Raw genomic sequence first — 6072 nt, 5'->3', positions numbered from 1 at the left:
ATGGAGTAAAGATAGTCTCTTCAATAAACGATGCTTGGAAAACTGGAAAGCCACATGCAAATGAATGAAACTGGATGTACAGAAATTAATTCAAAATGTATCATGACCGAAGATGGCGGCATAGGTTAACGCCGGAGTTTGCTGCTTTGAACAACTACTTCAAAAGTGAAACTAAAAGACAGAGGGACATCACCCAGAACCACTGGAACGCTGGCTGAGTGGAAGTCCTACAACTAGGAGTAAAGAGAAACGCACACGGACACTCAGAGGAGGCGCAGTGCTGAAGTCAAATTCTGAGGTGCGGAGTGCGCGCGCGGAGCGGGCTGGCGGCGGAGGGTGCGGTTGGCGTTTTCAATCCGGAGGGAGTCGCAGACTCTGAGCTCCAGATCCGGGCGAGTCTTTAGGGACCCAGACTCAAACGGGAGAAGCGGGACTGCCTGGCTTTGGTCAGAGCGAGTGCAGCTTTCCCTCCGAGCTTTGCAGCCATTGCTGGGACTCAGAGAGGCAGAGCCCCTGGGGACAGGACTGGGAGCGGCCATAACTGCTCTCTCTGGCCCACCCTGTTGATCCTGTGCGGCCAGCCCCGCCCAAGCCCTGCACAGAGGCATTTGCCGGATAGCCTCAGGCAAACGCCAGATTAGTACCTCCCTAGAGGACAGAAGTTCTCTCACTGCTGACACAGCTGATTCTCATAGCCACTTGGCCTGGAGGGCAAACCCTCCCTGGAATTAGCTACAAGACTGCACACAAAGGCCACTAGGGGGTGCACCAAGGAAGCATAACAAAATGCAGAGACAAAGAAACAGGACAAAATTGTCAATGGAAGATCTAGAGTTCAGAACCACACTTTTAAGGTCTCTCAAGAACTGTTTAGAAGCCGCCGATAAACTTAATGAGATCTACAAGAAAAATAATGAGACCCTCGATGTTATATTGGGGAACCAACTAGAAATTAAGCATACACTGACTGAAATAAAGAATATTATACAGACTCCCGGCAGCAGAACAGAGGAGCGCAAGAATCAAGTCAATGATTTGAAATGCGAGGAAGCAAAAAACACCCAACCGGAAAAGCAAAATGAAAAAAGAATCCAAAAATGCGAGGATAGTGTAAGGAGCCTCTGGGACAGCTTCAAGCGTACCAACATCAGAATTATAGGGGTGCCAGAAGATGAGAGAGAGCAAGATATTGAAAACCTATTTGAAGAAATAATGACAGAAAACTTCCCTCACCTGGTGAAAGAAATGGACTTACAGGTCCAAGAAGCGCGGAGAACCCCAAACAAAAGGAATCCAAAGAGGACCACACCAAGACACATCATAATTAAAATGCCAAGAGCAAAAGACAAAGAGAGAATCTTAAAAACAGCAAGAGAAAGAAACTCAGTTACCTACAAGGGAATACCCATACGACTGTCAGCTGATTTCTCAACAGAAACTTTGCAGGCCAGAAGGGAGTGGCAAGAAATATTCAAAGTGATGAACACCAAGAACCTACAACCAAGATTACTTTATCCAGCAAAGCTATCATTCAGAATTGAAGGTCAGATAAAGAGCTTCACAGATAAGGAAAAGCTAAAGGAGTTCATCACCACCAAACCAGGATTATATGAAATGCTGAAAGGTATCCTTTAAGAAGAGGAAGAGGAAGAAAAAGGTAAAGATACAAATTATGAACAACAAATATGCATCTATCAACAAGTGAATCTAAGAATCAAGTGAATAAATAATCCGATGAACAGAATGAACTGTTGATTATAATAGAATCAGGGACATAGAAAGGGAATGGACTGACTATTCTTGGGGGGGAAAGGGGTGTGGGAGATGCGGGAAGAGACTGGACAAAAATCGTGCACCTATGGATGAGGACAGTGGGTGGGGAGTGAGGGCGGAGGGTGGGGCGGGAACTGGGAGGAGGGGAGTTATGGGGGGGAAAAAAGAGGAACAAATGTAATAATCTGAACAATAAAGATTTAATTAAAAAAAAAAAAAACAAAAAAACAAAAACTTAAAAAAAAAAAAATAAAAAATAAAAATTCACAAAAAAAAAAAAAAAAATGTATCATGACCTAAATATAAGACCTGAAACAATAAGTTGCATAGAATAAAATATAGCTACCAAACTTGTGGACCTTGGTCATAGAGAACATTTTATGAACTTGATCCCAAAGGCAAGGAAGGTAAATGGAAAAAAAATAAATGAATGGAACTATATCAAACTAAAACCTTCTGCACAGCAAAAGAAACTGACAAGAGAAAGAGGTGGCCAATGAGATGGGAGATATTTGTAAACAGTAGCTCCAACAAAGGTTCATTTTCCCAAATATATTAAGAACTCATAAAACTCAACACCAAACAAACAACCCAATCAAAAAGTGAGCAGAGGATCTGAAAATACACCTCTACCAATAAGACATACAAACTGCCATTAGATATATGAAAAGATGTTCAAACTCACTGGCAATTAGGGAAATGCAAGTCAAAGCTACCATAAGATATCAGATCACACCTGTTAGTGTGGCCATTATCAGTAAGACAAACAATAACAAGTGTTGGAGAGATTGTGGAAAAAAAAGGAAACCCTCATTCATTGTTGGTGGGAATGTAGACTGGCACAACTACTAAGGAAAGCAGTCTGGCAACTCATCAAAAATTTAAGAAAGAGCTACCATATGACCCAGCAATTGCTCTCCTAGGTAGATACCTGAAAAGATCGAAATCATGTATTCGCAAAGATATATGCACTGCTGTGCTCATTGCAGCATTATTCACCATGGCAAATACATGGAAACAACCAAAGTATCCTGTAATATAGGACTGGATAAAGAAGATGTGGTACATATACACAATGCAATACTATTCGGCCATAAGAAAGGATGAAATAGATCTATTTGCAACAACATGAATGAGCATTGAGAACACTATGCTAAGTGAAATAAGTTAGAAAAAGCTAAGAACCATGTAATTTCACTCATATGTGGGATATAAAACTGAAATTCGTGGACACAAACAGCAGTGTGATGGTTGAGGGGGTGAGGGGAGAAGGGATTCCTAATATATGGTAACAGGAGAAGATTTGACTTTGGGTGGTGGGCACACAGTGCAATATACAGATCTTGTAACACAGAAACCCACACCTGAAACCTATGTGTTCATGTTGACGAATGTCACCCCAATAAATTTAATAAAAAATTAACAAATTCTACAATGTCAACCTCCAGCCCTTTCTTAAAATTAATTTATTTGTTGATCATTAAACATAGAGTATATATCACAAAATTAATTTTTATAGTAAAGTTGGCTGGAGCCTGGATAAATGGACAATTAACCTCTCCTCTGAGAACAGATTCATTATCATAATTGGTAATAAAATACAATACACATGCATGCATAAGACAAAAAAATCCTCCCTCTCTCTTATGCATTTGATACAGAAGCAAAAAGCTCAATCTGTAAAGTCTAGGAGGCCTAATTCATTTCATTTTTTTTCTTTTTCAACTTCCAATGGTAATCAAGTTTTCTTACAGAGCTCTCCTATCTTGTTTGCATTTAATACTCTAGCATTCCTTATTTGAAATCTAAAGCTTGTATTTAACACAAATATATTATTAGGTAGATTTTGAATAACTAGTTAAAATAAAGAGAGAATATATAAATGTCATTAGAAGGCTTTAAAGTAATAATTAACCTAATGATCAATCATTTATAATTTATCTATACATTATAGGTTAAATATTTCTGAATGAAAAATAAGATAAATCAAATTCTACATATTTTTATTTCTCTCCTGCTGCAAACAATAGTATTGATAGATAAAATATAGCAAAGATAAACTAAAAAACACAGCTGGTCTTGGGTAAAAGACAAGCATCTCCATGGATCAGATACAAAAAAGAAAACCACAAGTGTGGGCAAGGCTGCATGTTGCTGGGTTCCTACTCTAGTAATAGGAAATAATGGCCAAGAAGTTAGGTCTTTTTGGAGAAGGCAGCTAACATGCTTCACACATGAAGGGGGATCAGGACTAACTCAGTGCTTAAAATAAATAAAAAATAAAAAAAGATAGGCATGGGGGGACAGAGCAGTTTACCTTGTCTCATAAAAGGAAGCTGCAAAATGTGAATAAGTCTGTGAGACCTGATTCTAGTATAGGGACCTGTATGGCTGCATGGATATAGCTATAAAACTGCTGTATGGGGAGGGATGATAATAGAAATGGAGACAGAAAAAAAGGCCCTAAGTATATTACATTTTCCCCATTTGTTTATTTGTTTGTTTATTTTCCTTCACCTTCTATCCCATCTATAGGCATTTTTTCCCACCACCAGCATCCCCATTAATAAAACATAAAAGTTGTATGACAGGGAAGGGGGGAGTGAAATATGACAATTTATAACCACACAAAAACATCTGTACATGTCTAGTGCCTGGCAGAGATGAGGGCAGCAGGGCAACAGGGCCGCGGAGGGCAGGGTCAGCCCTATTTGTAGAGGATATCGTAATGTCCAGGCTGATAGAGAAGATAGACCCTGGACTCAGAACTCTCAGGGAAGATGTGGGGTTGGTGGTGCTGACCGCATCACAATCTATGTACTCCACCTGGACGGAGACATTGAGGGCCTAGGCCAGCGCGATGATGTGGATGTGGTTGCTCTCCTTGTACATAGGCTCCACCTCCTGCTGGCAGAACTCCTTGACAGTCTACCTGCCCTCTATGAAGTGCTCAAAGAACTTGCTTTCCCGCTGCAGGTAGCCAGAGGTGAGCAGCTGCAGGTAGACTACCAGGTAGTCCGAGGTGCTCTGGTCATTGAAGGAAGCCAGCAGATCTGCTACTGAGGTCTGCTCCTCCACCTGCTCGATCAGGTCCATGAGCGTGTTGTGGAAATCCTCAATTGTGAACTCCGTGAAGCCCTGGGACAGACGTCTTCTTTGATCTTGGAAGACACAGTCTTGAACCTCTTCAATTCCTTGCCGTCATCCAGCAGTGCCTCCAAGTGGGAGAATTCAAAGGCTCTATAGAAGTAGTTTCCATCAGGCCTGGTCTTGCGGATGTACAAGTATTTTTTGTGAAGGTACTTGATCTTTTGTTGGTAGATATTGTCATCCTCAGCATAATTCTTATACAGAACCGAGAGCTCCAGCTGCTCTGAGATCAGAGAGTTCTGCACAGCAATCTCTTGTTGAACTCGGTCCTGCTGAGCCATGATGGCTTCATCATAGGCCAATCAGTTAACACCTTCAGTGTTGCTGCCTAGGGGCTCCTGCTTCTGCTCTAGGCATATTACTTTTAAGAAGGCATTTACACACAGAGAAAGTGCCTCCTTAAATTTGGTGTCCTAGCTGCCTAACTCTCCTTACTGGGCTCTGCTAAGAATCAGTGAGCCCATCCTATGTAATAAAAGGGTAATACACAAATCAACTGAACACAGAATGACATGTCACTATGACAAGCACTGACGACCAAGGGGCAGACGCTCAACGTAGGAGCTGCCCCCTGGTGGTCAGTGATCTCAATAGGGGGAGCGCAGCTCAGCCAGAAGCCAGGCTGATGGCTGGTGGGCGCAGTGGCCCGCCTCTGCGGCAACACTAAGGATGTCCAACTGTGGCTTAGGCCTGCTGGACTGCAAAAGGGCACAAGCTGGGCTGAGGGACCCCTCCTCCCAACCCCCAGTGCACGAATGTCATGCACCAGGCCTCTAGTACAAATATAAATAAATGGAGGATTAGTGAGACACTTTCTTTAAAAAATGTTAATAAATATGGAGAGAATAATAGAAAATCATCATTTGGCAATAATCATCAATATATGTTAAAATTATTGGGTTACATTTTGATGAGGAATAATATATTTACATACTTCCAAAGGATCTCCTCTACAACACACTTATTAATAGCAAAGGGACAAATAGAAACTTTACAGTAGGGAAACCCACATTTTCTTGTGGTGAGAAATTTTAACATCTACTCTATTAGCAGCTTTCAAATATGCAATAAAGTATTTTTAACTCCTCACCATGCTGTGTACATTACATCCCAATGACTTTTTTATAACTGTAAATTTGTACCTTTTGA

The 6072-nt window shown here is 41.1% G+C and overlaps 1 pseudogene across 1 annotated transcript; it reads right to left on the bottom strand.

The window, feature by feature from the left end:
* Window positions 1-4480: 4480 nt before the first annotated feature.
* On the bottom strand, window positions 4481-5225 carry LOC308511826 (ubiquitin thioesterase OTUB1-like; annotated as a pseudogene). Its single transcript has one exon. The product of its transcript is annotated as a ubiquitin thioesterase OTUB1-like (transcript).
* Between the last annotated feature and the right edge of the window lie 847 nt (window positions 5226-6072).

The sequence above is a fragment of the Myotis nattereri genome (assembly GCF_964212035.1).
Source record: "Myotis nattereri genome assembly, chromosome: X".
Lineage (NCBI taxonomy): Eukaryota > Metazoa > Chordata > Mammalia > Chiroptera > Vespertilionidae > Myotis > Myotis nattereri.
This window is presented reverse-complemented; position numbering and strand designations above follow the sequence as displayed.